This window comes from Artemia franciscana, chromosome 8, assembly GCF_032884065.1.
Source record: "Artemia franciscana chromosome 8, ASM3288406v1, whole genome shotgun sequence".
Classification (NCBI taxonomy): domain Eukaryota; kingdom Metazoa; phylum Arthropoda; class Branchiopoda; order Anostraca; family Artemiidae; genus Artemia; species Artemia franciscana.
In genome coordinates this window covers 52,953,710-52,978,646 of record NC_088870.1, presented here as the reverse complement: position 1 = coordinate 52,978,646, position 24,937 = coordinate 52,953,710, and the positions used below count along the sequence as shown (strand labels likewise).

General features: G+C 33.2%; 1 protein-coding gene across 1 annotated transcript in view; it reads right to left on the bottom strand.

The window, feature by feature from the left end:
* The window catches only part of LOC136030562 (probable helicase with zinc finger domain), a 98,569-nt gene extending 86,220 nt beyond the window's left edge, over positions 1-12,349 (bottom strand). Inside the window, exon 1 of the mRNA XM_065709623.1 lies at positions 12,200-12,349. The gene's annotated coding sequence lies outside the window, so the exon portion shown is untranslated. The remainder of the gene's footprint in view (positions 1-12,199) is intronic.
* Positions 12,350-24,937: the final 12,588 nt, after the last annotated feature.

Sequence of the window (24,937 nt, the reverse complement as noted above, 5' to 3'; positions counted from 1 at the left end):
CTGAAAAACACGAAAGAAAATAAGTAATTATCAGTATTACAAAACCAAATTACTATTTAGGCAGTGATGACATTACAGTAACGACTTAAAATATTAGAGGTTTTCGAGGTATGGGTAAGACCACGCATCAAAAGGTGAGGGCAAGCCTCAAGGTCCATCCCTCCTTCTGAAATTCGAAAACTTCTATAGTTTTTCCTATAGTTTCTTACATCTTCCAAATGATACACCTATTGTTTCTGGGTGTCACTCCACTACCATTAAATGACAGCATAAGTATCAGTCTAACGAAGAAGGTTTAGACGGTTAAGATGGAGGACTTTCCACCAAGGTACCAGCCCAATTATCTAAAGGGTAAAAACACAAAATGCACATACTTGATTTTTGACCAACAATTTTTATGAAAAGGAGTCCTTCAGATCCAGCTTAGGGGTATCCTCCCCCAAAATATCCCCAAATATACATGGTCATGTCTCTTGAACTAGTTATAACCTTGGTAATGAGAACAAGGAGCATTTTACTTACAACATTAAAGGAACCAATTGCAAGATATAAGAACAAAATAACAAAAGGATAGCCTTAAAAAGTAAAACAAATTAAATATAAAATACCAGGTGTTTAGTAAAAACACTGCCTTGCAAGTTTTTGCGGGGTTTATGATTATTTTTCCTTCATGTTAACTTTTGCAGGTACATTCAATTTACCTTTATGCTACCTAGGTGAATGTGTACATTTCAACCATTATGAATAGAGCCGTTACAGCAAGTCTTAAAGGAACTGAACAATCATTTTATAACGATAATGCAGGGACATTTTTGACTGGCTGGAAAAGATATGACATTGCAAGCCAATTAGTTAAGGGTGGCTGTTCTGTTTGTTTTATTTAGAGAGCCAGTGCTGTACCTGTGTTATGGTTTGACAGTATTGATCTTATGGTTTGACATTAATTGATGTTATTTCAGAGACCAGCCAAAACCCCTTGAACTTGACAACAAACCAACCTATGCTGTTAACATGAGTCACATCAATGTAGACCGGGCTTCACAATGCAGAATCAAAACCTATTACCTTCAAAGATCTGTCTCGCCGGGACTCCCCAGCGAGACAGATTTGTCTTAGAAATGCAGTAGACGAGATTTTAAGAGATGAACAGTGTGGTTTCTGGAAGGGAAGAGGATAAATTGACAAAATTTGTGCTCTTTGATTAGTAATTGAGAAGTAACCGAGTCATCATATCCCTTTAGTCCTTAGTTTTATGGATTATGAGCCAGTGCCACACCTGTTTTATGGTTTGACATTATTGATGGGTTGGTTGATGGCATGGTTTGACGTTAACTTGATGTTATTTCAGAGACCAGCCAAAACCCATTAAACTTGACAACGAACTAACCTTTGCTGTTAAATGACACATTAATGTGATGCATTGCAATTGCCATTAATTTATGATTTCAACAAACACTGGCACACAGCTCTTTCTGGAATGGTCAGTTCTTGCATTGATAGGATTTAAAACCATTTTTTGTGTGCTTTTGATCGGAATAAACGGGGCTTTGGAGGACAGTAAGGGGCTGGGAATATACACTGAAAGCGTGGGTTACATCGTAGATTATTTCCGAAAATGGTACAAAGAGTAACACGCCAGACTGCTATGGTAGGGAGGCGGAATTCCTTGAGGAAGAGAATGTAAGGCACTTTCCCCTGACAAATGAATAATTCTCAGGGCTCTCTTCTGGATAATTTCTAGCCTATCGGAATGATCCACCGTAAGACCACAATGCCACACCGGACAAGCATACTCAGGCTGTGGCAGAGAATTTGTGCTTTTGGACATGAAAATTTAGCAAGCTTAAGGAGCGACAGAGATGTACTACCCTGTTTAACAATAGACCAAATTTGGGCCTCCTGTTTCAAATTGCGAGTCACTGTGATCCCTAAGAGTTTATTTTTTGTTATAATTATTTCCGGTATTGGAGTTACGATTTTCAGGTATTGGGATAATACGATATTTATGGGAATTCCCTTTCATTTTTTGACTGGGCTGTTTCACTTGCAACGTCTTCAAGAATTTCCATTGCACTACTCATAATATTTCTTCTGCTCTTTTTGAGCAACGACATATCATCCATAAAGTTCCCTCAATCAGCTGATTCTTTAGCAAGATTGTTAATCATTACCAAGGAGCAAGTAGGGTTTGTACAATAGTGGTAAGGTGTTTATTTAATGAACTAGCTGTAATTTCAGGGGGAACATCAAGATTAAAGTCAACATTTTAGACTTTTTAATTGCTGATTTTCTTAACTGTATTATACCATTGCTCAAATCATACTTTAAAGAATTCACTTACTTTATTATAGTAATACTGAGCGGAAGCTTTCCAAATATGCTTTTTTTATAGATTTCCTTAGTAGGTTAGCTTTTTCAGTTTCTCCTTGGCAGAACAGCCTTAATTTTGTCAGATTAAACTTTTTATTGCATCATTTATATAAAGCTTATCATTAGAATATCTTTTCTTTTTGACCTCTGCAAATGATGTAAATAATTATTAATGAGTATTTTTTTGGAAAAGTTTGGCTTTCTTATTTGATTTGTAAGCAGTGAATACATCTTCCCATTGCTCTTCTGAAACGTCATTCACAACAAATTAATTTTGTCACCTATTCATACTAGATTACATAGTGTTATATTACCATCTGAAATATGGTACCCTTCTTCTCAATAGTTTGTTGTTTAATTAGAAGTTATACCACTACCCTCTATGCCGTGTCTGCTTCTCAACTGAAAAAACTATCCAGCATGTCTTGTTTGATTGTCAGCCACTGAGTGTGGAGACTATTTTCCTTAAGCTCCTCTGCTACACGGCTAACATACCAAATACCTACACTGGAATCCTGAATTATAACCTCTTTGTAACATAGAAAGATATTTAAGTCATCTATTGACATCTTAACGAAGCGATAAATTGATTGGTGATCACTAAAGCACAATGAAGACTATAGAAAAGGGGTTATTCATCAGTTGTTTTGGAGTTTGCAGAAGAGAGCAAGAGTGAATGGGAAGAACTGTATTAGTATCAGCAGCCTTAAACTGCTGGGGATAGGTAGCTTAAGTACCTTCCCACAACCCATCAAGAGAATTAAGAGCTTCATGTCTTCATACCTAAATGAGTCAATTTTTCTGATTAGAATATTTCTCTCAATTGTGCAATGGGGACATTCTGAAAGGACACGGTCAACTGTTTAATCAATATTTACACAGCTATAAAAAGAGCATGACTTGCTATCTGAAAATAAATTGGTGTTTGATGCAGTGTTTGCATGCCCAATTCTCACCCAGAAAATAGTGTTTGCATGCCCAGTGTTCCATTGGGAATACAATACCCAGTAAAAGACAAAACATATATTGTAGCTGCAATACAGGTTCTATTAATTCTATAAAAAAAAAATTGCAGCAGTACTTATTAACTTTGAGGTTTCATTTACCATGATAACAACTTTCCAAGAGATAAAAAAAAGGTAAAGGATACGGCATTAGACTTTACAGTCCGTACCGGCGGTGCTGATCTCTGTTTCTTGGCCCTTCAGCCAGGAAGTGCAATGGGGGGTTGGGGGCCATACATCCTGTGCTTTCGCACACCCTTCCTGTTTACCTTCCCCAGATTCCTCCAGGTACCCATTTAGAGCTGGGTTGACTCTGGCTAAGCTTACAGAGTCACACCACTGACCCCCATCCCAAACTGAAGAATTGGGTACACTGGGATTCGAACCTGCGTCCTCTCAGACGAAGGATCCCGAATCCAGCGCACCAACCCACTCGGCCAGGACGGCTTCAAGAAAAAATTGACGCCTTAGAAAGGCTGATAGAGAGTGTTGCTTCCTTGCGCCACGAGGGATTGAACCAGAGAAATTCTGATCGCGATGACTCGGCCTGTTCCACTACGCTGGCACAATACTGTCAGCAATTTTGCAATTTTGCTGAATCATTATGTGAGAAAGAACCCAAATAATTTCAAGTTGAACAGCCTGGGAAGACATCATTCTTTTTAATCTTTTGATGTAAAAGCAGAATGATTAGAATAACTCTTCCCTGTCTCTTTTTCAAATTAAATAAAAAAAAACTAATTTTTTAGCTGAAAGTAAGGAGCGACATTAAAACTTAAAACGAACAGAAATTACTCCGTATATGAAATGGGTTGTCCCCTCCGCAATCCCTCGCTCTTTACGCTAAAGCTTTTAATTGTTTTAAAAAGTAGAATTGTGGCAAAGAGTCAAACTTCAGCGTAAAGAGCGAGGGATTGCAGAGGGGACAACCCATTTCATATACGGAGTAATTTCTGTTCGTTTTAAGTTTTAATGTCGCTCCTTACTTTCAGCTAAAAAAATTAGTTTTTTTTTATTTAATTTCTGAACGTTTTTGAATTAATGCATGTTTGGTTTTGGCTCTCCGCACATAAATTATTAAAATGAAATTTGTATATTAATTCTTTTTTTGGCTAAATGGCTTTCTCTTAGTTTTGATCAGACGATTTTGAGAAATAAGGGGTGGAGAAGGAGGCCTAGTTGCCCTCCAATTTTTTGGTTACTTAAAAAGGCAACTAGAACTTTTAATTTTTAATGAACGTTTTTATTAGTAAAAAATACACGTAACTTAAGAATTAACTTACGTAACAAACTTTCATAACCTTATATTTTTATTATGTATACGAGGGGGTTTGTACCCTCGTTAATACCTCACTCTTTACACTAAATCGTAAGTTTTGTCCCAATTCTTTAAGAATGACCCCTGAATCAGAAAGGCCGTAGAATAAATAGTTGAAATTACTAAAAATACTTTAGCATAAAGAGCAAGGTATTTATCTCCTCCTAAATACCTCGCTCTTTATGCTAAAGTATTTTTAGAACCCCTCATATGCGTAATTATCTCTGTTCGTTTTAAGTTTCAATGCTACCTCTTCCTTTCATTTGAAAAAACGTTTTCATGTTTATTTTTCATTGTTTTCTTATAGTAATGCTAGAGAATCCTGCGCCCTTTTCATTGAATTTTTATTCCCCCATGACAGATTCCTCCAAGGAAAGATCCTCCAACATAGCCCCCTCTCCTCAGCCCCACCCCCAAACAAAATAAAATCCCCCTGAAAACGTCTGTACACTTCCCAATAACCATTACTATATGTAAACACTGGTCAAAGTTTGTAACTTGCAGCCCCTCCCCCAGGGATTGTGGGGGAGTAAGTCATCCCCAAAGACATAGTTGTTATAGTTTTCGACTATGCTGAGCAAAATGGCTATCTCAAAATTTTGATCCGTTGACTTTGGGAAAAAAATGAGCGTGGGAGGGGGCCTAGATGCCCTCCAATTTTTTCGGTCACTTAAAAAGGGCACTAGAACTTTTCATTTCCGTTAGAATGAGCCCTCTTGCGACATTCTAGGACCACTTGGTCGATACGATGACCCCTGGGGAAAAGAAAAAAAAAAAAAAAAAAAAAAAAAACAAATAAACATGCACCCGTGATTTGTCTTCTGGCAAAAAATACAAAATTCCACATTTTTGTAGATAGGAGCTTGAAACTTCTAGAATAGGGTTTTCTGATACGCTGAATCTGATGGTGTCATTTTCGTTAAGATCCTATGACTTTTAGGGGGTGTTTCCCCCTATTTTCTTAAATAAGGCAAATTTTCTCAGGCTCGTAACTTTTGATGGGTAAGACTAAACTTGATGATACTTATATATTTAAAATCAGCATTAAAATGCGATTCTTTTGATGTAGCTATTGATATCAAAATTCAATTTTTTAGAGTTTTGGTTACTATTGAGCCGGGTTGCTCCTTACTACAGTTTGTTACCACGAACTGTTTGATTATAAAGAGTGCTTTCAGAATCAGATAGGATGACAAAAGTGCCTGATCCAGCCTCCAGCATAGTATCCACTGCTTTTAAAGAGCAAGACATTTTGAGTGGAAGATGGAAATCCTCCTAATACCTTGCTCTTTATGTTTAAGTATTTTTAGTAATTTCAACTATTTATTCTATGGCTTTTGTGATTCAGGGGTCATTCCTAAGAACTTGGGACAACATTTAAGCTTTAGTGTAAAGAGCAAGGTGCTGACAAAGGGGTGACCCCCCCCCCAATATATGTAATAAAAACATGAGAATACAGAAGTTTGGTATGTAAGCTAATTTGTAAGTTATGTATATCTTTTACTAATAAAAACATTCATAAAAAAATAAAAGTTCTAGTTGCCTTTTTAAGTAACCAAAAAATCCCATCTGAAACTAATTCCCACTGATGTATTATTCCATTTAGAAAAAATACATATGAATGCCTTTCCATCTTTGGAAACTGATCCATCAGTAAATATCTTTTTCCAACTGCAAAGTTCTGCCAGTTTAGCTAACATTAGTTGACAATTAATTTGAGAATTCATCTTAGTCTTAGGGCAGTCTATACCAGGGATATTTAAATCTATGTTATCAGGGGGAATGCTGGAGGCCTGATTCTGGCAAAAAAAAAATTAGATTTGCAGGATTACTTTCTAGCAAGGAAATCAACTTGCCAATAGCTGGACTAATGTATTGCTTCTGATTTTTACAGGAAAATGTGCAATTTGTGAGACACTCTTGAAAACATGGTGGTTTTGATTGGTTTTAACTTTTATAAAGTAGTTCGAGGATAGTTTCAAGAATTGTTCATCTAAGGAAGGGATATTAACTTCTTTGAACAATGCTACAATGGGTGTACTTTTTAGTGCACCAGTGATAAGCCTTAGGTCATGATGCGTTATTGATTTTATTTTAGAAAATAATTTTTAAAGCTGAATAACAGACCAGGAGACATTATTCTATCTTTCCATATATTATGGACAGGAATAGTTTTTAGAGACCATCTTGCCTTGCACCCCACTTTGATCAACTAGGCAAAAAAGTAAACTTGCAAAGTAATCAGATGACAATATCCAACTAGCTAGAAGTTAAACATGACAATATCCAACTAGCTAGATACTTGTCTTAGGTATAGCATGAACATCTATCTAGGTGGATAATGCTTTATCTTAGCCCCTCTGATATATATCCAACTAGGCAGATAAGCAAATTCTCTAAGCAGATAAGTTTTAATATCCAATTAGCTAAATAATATTTTCTCTTAAGTATTGCATAAGTTTGAATAGTATTGCATCTACCTAGGTGGATAATACTTTGTCCTAACCTTTCTTATATTATCCAACTAGGCAGGTAAGTAACTTTTCTAAGTAATTTGGTAACGATATCCAACTAGCTAGATAACTATTTCTCTTAGGAGTAGCATGAACATCCAACTGTGTGGATAATGCTTAACATTAGTCCTTCTGATATATATCCAACTAGGTGGATAATATATTTTCTTATCCCTTCTGATTTTAATCAACTAGATAGAAAACTCTCAATGTAATCAGATGACAATATCCAACTAGCCAGAAGTTGGATATGATAATATCCAACTAGCTAGATAATTACTTCTCTTAGGTATAGCATGAACATCCAACAAGGTGGATAATGCTTTATGTTAGCCCCTGTTATATATATCCAGCTAGGCAGATAAGTAAATTCTCTAAGCAGATTACAACTTCTCTAAGTAATCAAACAGTTTGTGGTAACAAACTGTAGTAAGGAGTGACCAGGCTTAATAGTAACCAAAACTCTAAAAAATGGGATTTTGATACCAATAGCTACATGAAAAGAATCACACTTCAATCCTGATTTTATATATATATATATATATATATATATATATATATATATATATATATATATATATATATATATATATATATATATATATATATATGTATATATATATACATATATATATATATATATATATATATATATATATATATATATATATATATATATATATATATATATATATATATATATATATGTATATATGAGTTTCATCAAGTTTAGTCTTACCCATCAAAAGTTACAAGCCTGAGAAAATTTGCCTTATTTTAGAAAATAGGGGGAAACAACCCATAAAAGTCATAGAATCTTAACAAAAATCACACCATCAGATTCAACAAATCAGAGAAACCTATTGTAGAAGTTTCAAGCTCCTATTTACAAAAATGTGGAATTTAGCATTTTTTGCCAGAACGCTGATCACAGATGCGTGTTTATTTGTTGTTGTTTTTTCCCAGGGGTGATTGTATTGACCCAATAGTCCTAGCATTTTCCAAGAGGGCTCATTCTAAAGGGAATGAAAAGTTCTAGTGCCCTTTTTAAGTGGCCAAAAAAATTGGAGGGCACCTAGGCCCCCTCTTGTGCTAATTATTTTCCTAAAGTCACCAGATCAAAATTCAGAGATAGCCATTTTATTCACCATAGTCGAAAAACCTTATAACTATGTCTTTGGGGATGACTTATTCCCCTACAGTCCCCATGGGAGGGGCTACAAGTTACCAACTTTGACCAGTGCTTACATATAGTAATGGTGATTGGGAACTGTACAGACATTTTCAGGGGGATTGTGTGGTTGGGGAGGAGGGGTTGAGAAGAGGGAGATATGTTGGGGAAACTTTCCATGGAGGAAGAAAATTTCCATGAAGGGAGCACATAATTTTCTAGGATTATTTAAAAAAAGAAAGAAAAAATAAATATGGAAATTTTTTTCAACTGAAAGTAAGGAGCAGCATTAAAACTTAAAACAAACAGAAATTATTATGCATATTAGGGGCTCTCCTCCTCCTAATACCTTGCTCTTTATGTTTAAGTATTTTTAGTAATTTCAACCGTTTATTCTATGGCTTTTGTGATTCAGGGGTCATTCCTAAGAAATTGGGACAACATTTAAGCTTTAGTGTAAAGAGCAAGGTGCTGACAAAGGGGTGACCCCCCCCCCATATATGTAATAAAAACATGAGAATACAGAAGTTTGTTATGTAAGCTAATTTGTAAGTTATGTATATCTTTTACTAATAAAAACATACATAAAAAAATAAAAGTTCTAGTTGCCTTTTTAAGTAACCAAAAAATTGGAGGGCAACTAAGCCTCCTCCCCTGCCCCTTTTTTCCTCAATATCTTTCAATCAAAACTATGAGAAAGCCATTTAGCAAATCAAAAAAGCAAATTTTATTTTAATTATTCATCTGTGGAGAGCCAAAATCAAAACATGCATTGATTCAAAAACGTTCAGAAATTAATTAAAAAACAAACAAGTTTTTTAACTGAAAGTAAGGAGCAACATTAAAACATAAAACAAGCAGAAATTACTTCATATATGAAAGGGGCTGCCTCCTCATCAATGCCCTGCTCTTTATGCTAAAGTTTTTTACTATTTTAAAAATAGAGTTAAGATAAAGAGTCAAACTTTAGCGTAAAGAGCAGGGCATTGATGAGGAGGCATCCCCTTTCATATACAAAGTAATTTCTGTTCGTTTTCAGTTTTAATGTTGCTCCTTACTTTCAGTTAAAAAACTTGTTTGTTTGTTTTTTTTATTTAACTTGGTGACAATATCCAACTAGCTAGATAATGTTTTCTCTTAGGTGTAGCATGAACATCCATCTAGGTGAATGCTTTATGTTAGTCCTTCTGATATATATCCAACTAGGTGGATAATGCTTAGTCTTGCTCTTCTGATGTTAATCAACTAGGTAGAAAAGTAAACTCCCAATTTAATCAGATGACTATATACAACTAGCCAGACACTTAATTCTCTTAAGCAAAGCATTGACAACTATCTTCCCAGGTGACAACTGGCCAGGTACACTGCCTAGCCAGATATAAGCTATTCTTGCTAAATTGCCTTATAAAGTTTCTAGCCAGCTAGCTGGATATTTTAAAATAGTTAATAACACTATACCCTAATAGTCAGATATTATCACCTTTTGGCTTTGGGATCTTTTTTTTTGTTACCTTGTTGGATATATATTAGAAGGTTTAAAATCAAATTTATCTATCTAGTTAAATGTTGATCATATGCCTAAGTGATATAATTGTCTGGCTAGTATGATATTATCAACAAATTGCTTAAAGAAACTACTTATCTTCCTAGTTAGATATACAATAGATGGGCTAGGACAAAGTGTTATCCACCAACTTGGGCATTTATGCTACTCTTATGGGAAAAAATTATCTGGTTAGTTGGATATTGTCACTAATTTGCATGAAGAAATTAATTACTTGTCTTCTCCAGTTGACTAAAGGGTAGTTGTATGATATACGCCTGACCACTCAAGCTTTTCATCCAATGACATACTATAAACCAGTTTTTTTGCTAGTTTCTTTCAGCTTACCAGGAGACAAGACAGAGAAGTGAAAGAATACATAGAAATATGTAACTTGGGCTATATGTTTGCACATTAGGGATGGGGGAAAGGTGGTGGGGATAAAGTATTTGGAAAGTGCAATGTTAGAAAACAATTCTGTTAATATGCAGAATAATTGTACCTAACACATTAGGCATGCAGACCTCCTATACTGTACCCCCACCCCCTAATGTGCAGATACATAGCCCAAATTTGTTTCTAAAGTATTATTATTCCCTTTACCCATGGGTCTACATAGCTTCTTGTCTAGGGGGAGGAGCAGCATATTCTGTGATGAAGGGAGGGGGGTTGAGAAGAAGATATACAAGCAGTTCACAAAACATTACATTGCCAGCAAGTTTTATCATACTTATGAAATCTTTATCAATAAGCAAATAACCAAAAACCATAAATCATCAATAAGCTTCAGCATTAATCATCTTAGATCAGACCTAAACCTTTCCAAAACATTATGGATAACTGCTTCCTGTTTGACTTATATTCCAGATTTTTCAATCATCTACCTTTTGTCAACTGCTTTTTTGCCCATCTAGCTTTTTTGGTAAATTCTAATTAATTGACTTTTTGCTGTCTTGGAAAGGAAAATGAAACTTTCAGGGATGGGTCTACAGGCTAAAGTATGTCCTGGGAAGGTATTTTAAAATGCCCACCTCTGCCCCTTCTCTCTCTAGAGGGCCCTGGAAGTTGCCTAAATGACAGATCTAGTACCTATTGAAATTTTGACAAAACAACATTTTCCCTTAATTTTCAGTTACTAGGCTAGTTGCTTTTCCTCTGCCTTTAGTTCTGAAAATGCAATTCCTGTTATTTGAGTAGAATTTTGAGCCATATCAATGTTTTTTTTTTTCAAAATTTAGGAAATGTATTTGCATATCTTTAATACCTTAAAAAATGGAATTGAGCAAAGTTATGAAGCTGAAAACAATTTTGTTGTACTTCAATTAAGGAGAAGCTATTTTGTAAGGTTTCACTTTTATAACACACATATGGTAAAATTCTAGTTAATTGACTTCTTGCTATCTTGGTAAGGGTTTAGGTTAGGAAAATGAAACTTTCAGGGGATGGGTCTACAGGCTAAAGTATGTCCTGGGAAGGTATTTAAAGTACCCACCTCCACTCCTCCCTCTAGAGGGCCCTGAAATTTGCCTACATAACAGGTCTATACCTATTGGAATTTGGACAAAACAACATTTTACCTTAATTTTCAGTTACTAGTTGCTTTTTCTCTGCCTTTAGTTCTCAGAAGGCAATTCCTGTTATTTGAGTAGAATTCTAAGCCATATCAATGTTTTTTTGTTTTTAATTTAGGAAATGTATTTACATATCTTTAAAACCTTATTAAATGGAATTGAGCAAAGTAATGAAGCTGACAACATTTTTGTTGTACTTCAATTAAGCAGAAGATCTATTGCAAGGTTTCATTTTTAAAACACACATATTTTTAAAGGTCATCAAAGGTTGGGTCCCTCTAGAGGGAGAAGGAGTAGAGATGAATACTTCTTTCCTGATGAATAGATGAATACTTGTTCCCAGGACATACTTTAGTCTGTAGATTCATCCCTGAAAGTTTCATTTTTCCTAACCTAAACCCTTTCTCAGATAGCAAGAAGTCAACTAACTAGAATTTTACCTGCACATATTTTTGAAGGTTATCAAAAGTCAGGGCCATCTACAGGGAGGAGTGGAGGTAGTTGCTTCAAAATACTTTCCCAGGACATACTCTAATCTGTAGGCTAGATTCATCTCTGAAAGTTTAATTTTCCTAACCTATACCCTTTCTGAGATAGCAAGAAGTCAATAAACTAGAATTTTACCCTTTTTCAGCCATATCTAGTGTAAATTTGAAGTTCTAGAGAGGCATCTGCCCTCCCTCCCCCCTCTGTACACCAATGGCTTTACCTTGGACTAATATTGAAGACTTCCAAACTACTGTAAGACAGCCATCTTCTATAAAATAGTTAACCAGTTGTTGTTATTGTGAGCGAGGGATGATGGAGCACACAGATTGACTCTCTTCACTCCAGATAGCCTACACTGGTTTCATATAATATTCCTCTTCTTCTTTTTCAGCAGTCGCGGACTTTTCAGTCAAGACGATTCAGCCCTTTTCCTTTTGTCTCACACTGTGAGATGGACAGAGCTACGGAGTTGGCGATTGCACCAAAAATATTACATAATTATACTACACTATTATACATACATTTCTAATATGTTTATATGTATATGCTTATCCATAATATATATAATTATTTTTCGCTTAAAGAGTAGCTAAGTTGGTTCCAGGTTCTAGGTCCGAGAGGTTCCAGGATCGACCCTTGGCTTTAGCATTAATACAAAAGAAGAAAAAAAACTAAAAAGGTAAAAACTACAAAAAAAACTAAAAATAAAATACTAAAAAAAACTAAAAAAACTAAAAAACTAAAAAAAAGGTAAAAAACTGAAAACTAAAAAAGAAAAAAAAGAAAAAAACAAAAAAAAAAGGCAAAAACTACAAAAAAACTAAAAAGAAAAAAAACTAATAAAAAAACTAAAAACTGAAAAAGAAAAAAAACTAAAAAAAGGAAAAAAACTGAAAAATAAAGGAGAAAAAGAAAACTAAAAAAAATAAAAATAAAAAAAAACAAAAAAAGGTAAATGTATTCAAGCCGAAGTAGCTGAGTTGGTAAAGCGTTATGTTCCAGGCTCTAGGTCCGAGAGGTTCCAGGTTCGAACCTTGGCCTTAGCTTTAATATAAAAAAAGAAAAAACTAAAAAAGGTAAAAACTACAAAAAAACTAAAATGAAAATACTAAAAAAACTTAAAAACAAAAAAAAACTAAAAAAAAGGTAAAAAACCAAAAACTAAAAAAGAAAAAAAACTAAAAACTAATAAAAAAAACTAAAAAAGGAAAAAAACTGATAAATAAAGGAGAAAAAGAAAACTAAAAAAATAAAAATAAAAATAAAAAAAAACTAAAAAAGGTAAAAACTACAAAAAAAACTAAAAAGAAAAAAAAAACCAAAAAGGCTAAAAAAAAGCTAAAAACAAAAAAAAACTAAAAAGAAAAAAAGGAAAAAACTAAAAATTTATTTCATCATATACCAATTCAAAAAAGAATGTATATACAGACCGGGACACAGGGAATAAAAAAAAATAAAAAGAAAATACTAAAAAACTAAAAAAAACTAAAAAAAAGGTAAAAAACTAAAAACTAAAAAAGAAAAAAAACTAAAAAAAGGTAAAAACTAAAAAAAAACTAAAAAGAAAAAAAAACTAAAAACTGTAAAAGAAAAAAAAACTAAAAAACGGAAAAAAATGAAAAATAAAGGAGAAAAAGAAAACTAAAAAAATAAAAATAAACTAAAAAAGGTAAATGTATTCAAGCCGAAGTAGCTGAGTTGGTAAAGCGTTATAATCCAGGTTCTAGGTCCGAGAGGTTCCAGGTTCGAACATTGGCTTTAGCATTAATAAAAAAGAAGAAAAAAACTAAAAAAGGTAAAAACTAAAAAAAAAACTAAAAAGAAAATATTAAAAAAACTAAAAAAGCTAAAAAAATAAAAACTAACTAAAGAGGTAAGAAACTAAAAACTAAAAAAGAAAAAACTTAAAAAACTAAAAAAAGGTAAAAACTACAAAAAAAACTAAAAAGAAAAAACAACTAAAAACTAATAAAAAAAAAACTAAAAAAAACTAAAAACTGAAAAAAGAAAAAAAAACTAAAAAAAGAAAAGAATTGAAAAATAAAGGAGAAAAAGAAAACTAAAAAAATAAATAAAAAAAAATAAAAAAGTAAAAACTACAAATAAAACTAAAAAGAAAAAAGGAAAAAAAAAAATAAAAAAGGTAAAAACCAAAAAAAAAAAACTAAAAAGAAAAAAAAGGAAAAAACAAAAAAACTATTTCATCATATACCAATTCAAAAACGAATGTATATACAGACCAGGACACAGAGAATAGAAATGACGACCGGGACACTCAAAGAGAAATTACCGACTGGGACACAAATGACGACTGGGACGTGTGTGTCGACTGACGTCATGTTTGTCATGTTTATCGACTATAAATGACGACTGGGACACAACTACAACGGAACGGCGGGGGGCATATGGGGGATATATAAATGACGATGGGGACACAGGGAATGCTTGATTAGCAATCACGATCAACAAAGCTCAAGGGCAATCATTAGAATAATGAGGTATAGATCTGAATACGGATCGTTTTTCCCATGGACAATTATATGTTGCATGTTCAAGAGTCGGTAAACCTGACTATCTATTTATATAGATAGGGATGAGCCCTTATGTTGGGTGTTGCCTCTGAATTATTTGTCTATATTATTTTTTCTATTGTTTGGTAAATGACGACTTATACTTATTGACGACATGACTGCCTGTCCATGGATTATTCTTTATGGTTGATTGTGTGTGGCTATGCTGTTTGACCTATGTGATTATATGGATGAGTAGGGTTAAGGCATCATTCAAGTGCTGGTCTATATTAATCACTAATTTAGGAAAACAGTCTTCCTTTTCTCCTTCTGTCTCTCTTTTTTTTCTTTTTTTTTTGTGTTTGTGCTGTTGCATTGGTGATTTCTCTTTTCATGATATTATTCCAGGTTGGATCCAGTGCTGGTGGAGAAATTTTTTTTAGTTTTCTCCCCGACAGACCTTTACCCTTTGATTGTTTGATTTTGATTTGGATGTTGGTTTGTTTTGGATTTATTTTCAATAACTTTTTATGCAACAAAACACAAATATTAGCCTCGGAACTCGGAACGATTTTTTGAAAGTTAGTAAGTGTAAAAGTCGTTGTTTTCTTTGCCAAGATCATTTTGTCCCACGGACTTCTGTTAAGAGTACATTGCATAATAAAAATTTTTTATGCAAGTTACGTGGTAATGTTAATTGTAGAACAACCAATGTAATTTACCTATTAGAATGTAATAAATGCTGCCTACAGTATGTGGGGGAAACAACTAATAATATATATAAAAGATTTTCTGGACATAAGACAACAGTTAATAATGAAAAAACTAATAACTATCTAGTTCAACATTGTAATAATGGTAAATGCTCCATATCAGATATAACTGTCACAATTTTAGAAAATTTAGAATTAGAAAATTTAAATAAAGAAGAGAAGAATAATAGACTACGTAAACAGGAGGATTTCTGGATCCATACTCTTGGTACAGCTTATCCTTTTGGGCTAAATGATCGTGTAGCCAAATATGGTGACATGTCTCATGTTGTTGTTAAATGTATTGATGGTTTTATGGACCATCCTTCTTTTACTTGTCCTACTAAACGTAAAAAACGATCGAGAGGACATAGGAAAAATAATAGAAAAAAATAATTAGATGTACATATGCTTTCTATTGATCTATGCCAGCTACTTGAATCTAGGGGTATGATTTCTGTAATAAATTGTCTAAATAATTTATCCAAGAGGAATTTAATCAAACTTTTCTGGATTGTTAAGAATAATACAGCTCTTGATTATAATTAAATAAAAAAAACTAATTATTTTAGCTGAAAGTAAGGAGCGACATTAAAACTTAAAACGAACAGAAATTACTCCGTATATGAAATGGGTTGTCCCCTCCGCAATCCCTCGCTCTGTGCGCCAAAGCTTTTAATTGTTTTAAAAAGTAGAATTGTGGCAAAGAGTCAAACTTCAGCGTAAAGAGCGAGGGATTGCGGAGGGGACAACCCATTTCATATACGGAGTAATTTCTGTTCGTTTTAAGTTTTAATGTCGCTCCTTACTTTCAGCTAAAAAAATTAGTTTTTTTTTATTTAATTTCTGAACGTTATTGAATTAATGTATGTTTGGTTTTGGCTCTCCGCACATAAATTATTAAAATGAACTTGTATATTAATTTTTTTTTTTTGGCTAAATGGCTTTCTCTTATTTTTGATCAGACGATTTTGAGAAATAAGGGGTGGAGAAGGAGGCCTACTTGCCCTTCAAATTTTCGGTTACTTAAAAAGGCAACAAGAACTTTTAATTTTTAATGAACGTTTTTATTAGTAAAAAATACACGTAACTTAAGAATTAACTTACGTAACAAACTTTCATAACCTTATATTTTTATTATGCATACGAGTGGGTTTGTACCCTCGTTAATACCTCGGTCTTTACACTAAATCGTAAGTTTTGTCCCAATTCTTTACGAATGACCCCTGAATCAGAAAGGCCGTAGAATAAATAGTTGAAATTACTAAAAATACTTTAGCATAAAGAGCAAGGTATTTATCTCCTCCTAAATACCTCGCTCTTTGTGCTAAAGTATTTTTAGAACCCCTCATATCCGTAATTATCTCTGTTCGTTTTAAGTTTCAATGCTACTTCTTCCTTTCATTTGAAAAAACGTTTTCATGTTTATTTTTCATTGTTTTCTTATAGTAATGCTAGAGAACCCTGCGCCCTTTTCATTGAATTTTTCTTCCCCCATGACAGATTCCTCCAAGGAAAGATCCTCCAACATAGCCCCCTCTCCTCAGCCTCACCTCCAAACAAATAAAATCCCCCTGAAAACGTCCGTACACTTCCCAATAACCATTACTATATGTAAACACTGGTCAAAGTTTGTAACTTGCAGCCCCTCCCCCAGGGATTGTGGGGGAGTAAGTCATCCCCAAAGACATAGTTATTATGGTTTTCGACTATGCTGAACAAAATGGCTATCTTTTTGTGTAAAAATGGCTAAAATTTTGATCCGTTGACTTTCGAAAAAAAATGAGCGTGGGAGGGGGCCTAGATGCCCTCAAGTTTTTTTGGTCACTTAAAAAGGGCACTAGAACTTTTCATTTCCGTTAGAATGAGTCCTCTTGCGACATTCTAGGACCACTTGGTCGATACGATGACCCCTGGGGAAAAGAAAAGAAAAAAAAAAAAAAAAACAAATAAACACGCACCCGTGATTTGTCTTCTGGCAAAAAATACAAAATTCCACATTTTTGTAGATAGGAGCTTGAAACTTCTATAGTAGGGTTCTCTGATACGCTGAATCTGATGGTGTCATTTTCGTTAAGATCTTACGACTTTTAGGGGGTGTTTCTCCCTATTTTCTTAAATAAGGCAAATTTTCTCAGGCTCGTATCTTTTGGTGGGTAAGACTAAACTTGATGAAACTTATATATTTAAAATCAACATTAAAATGCGATTCTTTTGATGTAGCTATTGATATCAAAATTCAATTTTTTAGAGTTTTGGTTACTATTGAGCCGGGTCGCTCCTTACTACAGTTCGTCACCACGAACTGTTTGATTTTAAAGTAGTATGTGATACAATTTGCATTCTAACTAAAACGAAATTTATTTCAAAAAAGAAAAAGTTCGATAAGATTAGTAATAAGGATGACAGATTATATTTACCTATTAATTTTACTTGTAAGCAGATTGAAGATATTAATTTACCAGAAATTTTAAATCAGCGGCATGTGAAACAGGCCCTTCCTAGTAATTTGAATTATAAAGATAGTCCAATTTTAACTTATAAATTTTCAAAAACTATTGGGCAAATTATTTTTAATTATAATTTAATACTAAAAAGACTAGATAGTGATATAAATTGGAAACCGGTTTGTAATTGTAAGCAACTTGGCTAATTTGTAAATCCTACTTACAAACATGTTATAACAGGGGACTTGTCAATAATAAAGCAAGATGATCTTCAAATTATAATGAATAAAGGGGCTAATTTCCGTCTTTCTCATCATATGAAACCATCGAGTGTTCTTGATGGCTTGGAAAATGATTTTGATTTATTTATTGATAAGTGGTGTAAGAAAGAGAATAAAAATAAAGAGAGTTTTCAAAGTTGGAAGAATTTAATTATTAATAGAATAAGAAATAAAATATATTCTAACTTAAAAAATAGTAACACTAAATCATTATTTTATAATTCGAAGATTAAACAAGCAATTGCTAATCTAAAGAATGAATTTGTAATTGTGCCAGTGGATAAAGCTAATAATAATTTTGCCATAATTTGTCAGAAGCTGTATTGTGATATCTTAAAAAAGGTAGTTATGCACAACTAATGTTTACGAAAAGGTAAATATAGAGGATGAGAATTTAATTGAAAAGACTGAAGAAATGCTTTTTAAAAATTTTAATATTAAAATAAATGACAATGATAAAAAGTTCCCTTTTTTATTTTGGACTGTAAAATTTCATAAGAATCCCCCTAAACCACGGTTTATTGCTGGAGCAGCTAAATGTCCAACCCGCATTGCTGCTACTGACCTTTCTTTAATTTTAAAGGAAATTGTAAATAAACTTAAAACCTATTGTTCTGGTATTAAAAAATTTTCGAATTTTAATCCATATTCGAGTGTTAATAATTCACTGCAGGTGATAGATTCTTTAACAATGGTTTCAGCTAAAAGAATTGAGTCTTTCGATTTTGCGACAATATATACTAATTTATCACTTAATGTAGTGTTTGATAATTTAAAAACTGTTATCAAGAAATCTTTCCTCTTATCTAGTAAAAGGTTCTTAAAAATGGATATTTATAATAAAAAAGCTATATGGACAAATTGCTTTAATACTACAGTTAACTTGAGATGTTACAGCTTGGATATGATTTTTGAGTTATTGGAATTTGTTTTATACAATACTTATATAAGATTTGCGGGTGATTTGTACAAGCAAATTGTGGGAATTCCAATGGGGGGGAATGCCAGCCCATTTATACCTGACTTGTTTTTAAGTCAACTAGAATATAAATATATGATGGATAAGAATAATCCAATTAATTTAAAACATGCTTTGTCAAATAATAAAAGATATTTAGATGATATTTTGGTCTTAAATTGTAAGGATTTCATTGATATTTCTAAAAATATATATCCACCAGAGCTTATTCTTGAGCCTAGTCATGGCGCTGGTCATGAAGATCATTTCTTAGATTTAAATATTAATATTTGTGATAATAATAAATTAAGTTTTAAAATGTATAATAAAACGGATGATTTTGATTTTGAAGTGATTAGTTTCCCATTCCCTGAAAGTAATATACACTCAAATATCACATATTCAGCGTTTTTCTCACAGTTACTTCGTTATGCAAGGATTTGTAGTAATTATATTGATTTTAAAAATAGATGTAAAATCTTAAGCCAAAAATTGATATCAAGAGGTTTTTCTGCAAATAAATTAACTTGGCAATTTAAAAAATTTAGTTTTCATTATAACGAACTTTTAAATAAATATCAAAAGAATTATCTAGAAATACCTAAAGAAATTTTCAACTAATTTCGGAGGTTCGAGAAATGTTGTCGCAGCGCCATTTATTTTGAATTGTGTTTCTTATTGAGCGGATTTTCTTAAAAATTAGCCACATGGTAAAGATGAATTCTATAATTGTTTAGTTCATTCAGGTTTTTCGCAATGTGTCAATATTTGTTATTTGGTAAAATTTATAATATTTAGTTTACCTATTGTTGCTAAAGGGAGGGATATATTAACAGGATAAACTTGTTTTGGTTTTACTTGGTTGTTTTACATTTGCTGGGTTTTTTTCTTTCATAGGCATATATTTTGGGGGTGATACCTGACGCGGGGATGCCATGGATATTCTGTGGTAGCCACAACACTGTGCTGGGTAGAGAATTTAGAGTGGCGAAACCCTATATAGGCCAGTGTATTCTCCTGATGAATCCTTATGTTGGGTGTTGCCTCTGAATTATTTGTCTATATTATTTTTTCTATTGTTTGGTAAATGACGACTTATACTTATTGACGACATGACTGCCTGTCCATGGATTATTCTTTATGGTTGATTGTGTGTGGCCATACTGTTTGACCTATGTGATTATATGGATGAGTAGGGTTAAGGCCTCATTCAAGTGCTGGTCTATAATTAATCACTAATTTAGGAAAACAGTCTTCCTTTTCTCTTTCTGTCTCTCTTTTTTTTCTTTTTTTTTCTTTTTTTTGTGTTTGTGCTGTTGCATTGGTGATTTCTCTTTTCATGATATATATATATATATATATATATATATATATATATATATATATATATATATATATATATATATATATATATATATATATGTATATATATATATATATATATATATATATATATATATATATATATATATATATATATATATATATAAATATATATATATATATATATATATATATATATATATGTATATATATATATATATATATATATATATATATTCACAGGTGGGACACAGGGACACAACTACAACGGCGCGTAACGACTTACGCGCGGGGGGGGGGGGCTTGGGGGGGCGCGAAGCACCCCCACCAATATATATATATATATATATATATATATATATATATATATATATATATATATATATATATATATATATATATATATATATATATCATCGTCTTTTCAAAAGACGACAAATGTGTCATATCATCTTGTGTGTGAAGATGTAGTTTATATTTGTTATATTTCAAATATTACGTTTCTTATTATAAAAGTCAGTCGATATTGAAATTTTGTGTCAAGTAAGCCTTTGATTCTTTCCATGGTGTTCCAGTTCCATGCTAGCAGTGACAAAAAAAAGCGAAAAAAAAGGGACACATCAGTACTACAAATGCAGAAAAAGCAATGTCCCTTGTTGCTCTTCAGGGGGGCTGCGAATTGTTTCTACGGGGTTTTCAGTAATATTGATTCCAACGGGGTAGTTTTTATTTCAATCCGGTGTCGCTTACGAGGGGGTAAAGTCTATTTTTTAAATTCTATTAATTTAAAGTCTATTAAAGTCATAGTTGTAGCTATCGCTGCAACTATGATCAATGACAATGATCATTTTACGTGGCTCAATTACCAGTTTTTGAACAGTGGACTTCGAATTCTCCTACAGCTTTCCCCAACAACGATTCGATCGATTAAAGAGAAAATTAGTGTAAAAAAATATATAATGTTAAAACTCAGTAACTTTTAGTTTTAGAATGAGACTATAACCAATCCAAGCATGGAGGGGAAAGCTGGGATTTATTTATACTTAAAAGACTGAATCCTATAAACCGAAGTTTTATGAACATAATGAAGAAAGAATTCGTTTATGTAGTGACTATCAAAGAAAAAAATCTTCCACTGAGATTATCAAAAGCATAAGACCTGTTGCAATAATAACTATCAATAAAGTCATGTAATCAACATTCATGATAAGCAAAAGTATGTTAAAGTGACCTGCCTGTTCATTAAATCCAAGAACCTCTCCCCCTCCACCTGCCAACAAAAGTTTGCGATATATTTAACTACCAAGGTAATCTGAAGTAGAATTGAATGAGATCTTTTAAACCAGGTTTTTATATAGAATTTGGATAATAAGCTGGTATGTCACTATTTCTTATAGAGAACTTGTTCGGAAAACATTGCTGAGAAAAGAACACCAATCTGTTTTACTTGAAAATCAGGGCTGGTGGACCCTTTTTTCTGTTTGTCAGGAGAAATAAATGTTTTTATGAACAAAACTTAACGATTCTCAGAATCGTTTTAGCCTGGCATAAGTGCACAAAAAGCAAACATGGAAAAAATGTTTTAATGGCTTGTTGGAATAGCCTTTCACTGATGATATTTGTAAGACAAAATAGATCATTTGACCTCTAGCTCATCTTCATGATTTTCCAGTGGCCTCGTGGCATTCGGAGAAAAAGTGGGACACATCAGTGCAGTCAATACAAAATGATTTTTTTTTTTAACCTAGGGGACAGTAAATAACTATCCAACAGATTTATGACGACGGCAATTTCAGTTGTGCGCTTTTCATTTCAATTTGGTGCCACGACATGATTAAGGGACCCTAGACTCTTTTTAAAATTTAAAGCAAATATTTTCATAATTCAAATTATTGTTCCTTGAATCTTTGTATTAGACACCTTTTTCGTATTTGTGTGGATTTATAATTTATCGACTCTAGTCATTTCTTTCTAAAACGCCCTTTAAAATTTTTCAGCTGTATATTTAAGTGTTCGGGCCATGTTTTTCTCCTCACAATGATATTATGATATTCCAGCCAACTGTTAGTACTGGCGGAAAGATAAAAGGGAGGAGATGCATCAGTACTACCCATGGAAAAACGGCTTTCTTGCTTTGTCAAGAAAGAGGGTGTAAACCTCCAATTTTTGGTTTCCGACGATTGGGATTTCTATGATGTAAATTAGTTTAATTTTTATTCCACGACATGTATGATGTTGAGTCAAATTCAAGCCTCACATTCTGTGATACTTCAGGCAAATTTGAGTGGGATATTGAACTAAACCAGAAGACACTATTTGTATCCAAAATATCAGAAGGGTGCATTTGCAATATTTCAGGAACGACTAAGTGTATGAGGTTGATACTTTCACAGCTACTGCTAGTAATAATACTGCTTCTATGACTGCTTAAACGGTCCCTCTGACTACTTTTGACTATGACTACTCACGATGGCATTTATTCTTGACTGTGACTGCGACTAGCTGCTGGTCCGGCTGATTGTGACTGCGACTACTTGTGATTACAATTGAGACTACTTGTGATGGTGACTGCTTGATACCAAGACTTCAGCGACTGTGATTACTTCTGCCTACAGCTACTTGTAACTGTGTATACTTCTGACCATGACCACTTGCAACTGTGACAGCTTACAATAGCAATTACTCGTGACTACGACTGTGACCATTTGCGACTACTGTTGACTGTAACTGTGACTGCTTGCAACCAGTCGTGACCACGACTTTAAATATGACCACTTATGATTGCAACTACTTGTGACTGAGAGTGGGACTACTCGCACCTGTAAGTACAATCGCTTACGACTGTGACTACTTGTAACTCTGATAGTGACTAATTGCGACTCTAATCGCTTGTGAATGCAACTACTTGCGACAGTGACTTGACTATTTGTAACTGTGACTATTTTGAATGGAATTACTGGCGACTGCAACCATTTACTACTTATGTTGTGACTACTTGCAACTGCGACCACGGGTGACTGTGACTATTTGCGACTGAGGCTACTTTTGACTATGACTCTAGTTACTTGCAGCTGCAATTACTTGCGACTGGAAATTTTATATTATGAGTTTTAATCAGTAATAGTTCTCGGAACTTTAAAAATATATGTCTTAGTTACTTTGTTGTCAATGATTGATGTGAATCTTAATTTTTGAATGAATGAAAACGAAAAAAAGATGGTAATGGTAAATTATTCTGAGGTATTTTTCTGAGGTGCAACCTTTACATTAAAAACAAAATTAGTTAATAATAGGTCTCTTCCTGATGATTTTGACCAATTTGAGGACCGATTTGCTTGTAGTGCTGAGCCAATTTGGGATGAAAGTCTAGCGTGACAAAACTCACCAACGTCGTAGAAGGAGGAAATTAAAATTGGACTCTGCATTGATAAGAGAGGAGAATCTTTGGGTGAATGGTGAATTTTTGGTAAAATCCTTCTTTTAAATGCGTTTAGTGTTCGTCAGAACTTGCAATTGTTTTTGTTGTTTCAGGCTATGTTTTGACTATGATGTAATTGTGTTTGTACTGGTTTATCCACACTTTTTAACTACTAAGGTCCTTGCGTTAGCCAGGCAGTTTTGCACAGCTTAGTTTGAACTATGAGCCCCGCGTTACTCAGCCAAAATCAAACCTACTGCGCCATCACATGTCTTGTCATTGATATCCTTGCTGAGTGGTTCCATTTCAACAAGTAGTGGCATCTAGGATTACTTGGTCACGGTATGTCTTTGATTCAAAGCGATGACGCATTATGTAGCCCAAAGCCTTTTAAACGTGTTTAGAAGAAATAAATGGAATAGGCTTAATCAGGCTCCTATAATTAACTAACAACTTTTTAATTAACAAATGATAAGCTGACTTTTTCGCAGAAAAGGTTGAGTATTCTTGGCAAATTATTTTAAATTTCTAAAACATTGACAACGAATAAAGATAACTTGCTTGTCAACTATCAAGAAGCATATTAAACGAACTAGTAAGTCCACAAGTCTTAAAAAAAATAATCCAAGAAAATGAGAAAATCGCTCAAGTTTAACAGCTAACCTTAAAAAACCCTCAAAAAGAGCATTTAACTGGCGTGAAATACGGATTTTTTGAATAAACATGAGACCGTCTTTAGCCTGAAAACACATTTTTGTACAGTACATCTGGGTAGCCGGGTTGGTAAGAAGATATTTATTCTGGAACAATTCGGAACGTTAGAAATATTTCCAAAGAACGCATTACCTTATAAAAAAAATACCGTATTAAGTGTAACAAAGTATTATTAAAAGAAAACAAATTAAAAATGAAAATAAAATCTAAAATCAAAGACAAACTCTTCTAGCTACCCAAAAACGCCACTCTATCGAGAGCCCAAATAAGATGGGTTCTAGGAGGTTAGCTTTTTACAATGCTTTTAACAATTTTTGTGGATCATCTAATGATTCTGTTGATGAAATCTGATGGAGGATTTTATATAAAAATTAAAGAAATCAGCTGAAGTTGATATAACAGGAAACTGTAGGAAGTCAAATTCTAGACAAGCTACTTTTTGCTGCCTTGGTAAATGGTTAGGTTAGGAGATAATAAAATTCTAGTTTAGTGACTTCTTGCTATCTCAGAAAGGGGTTGGGTTTGGAGAATGAAACTTTCAGGGATGGGTCTACA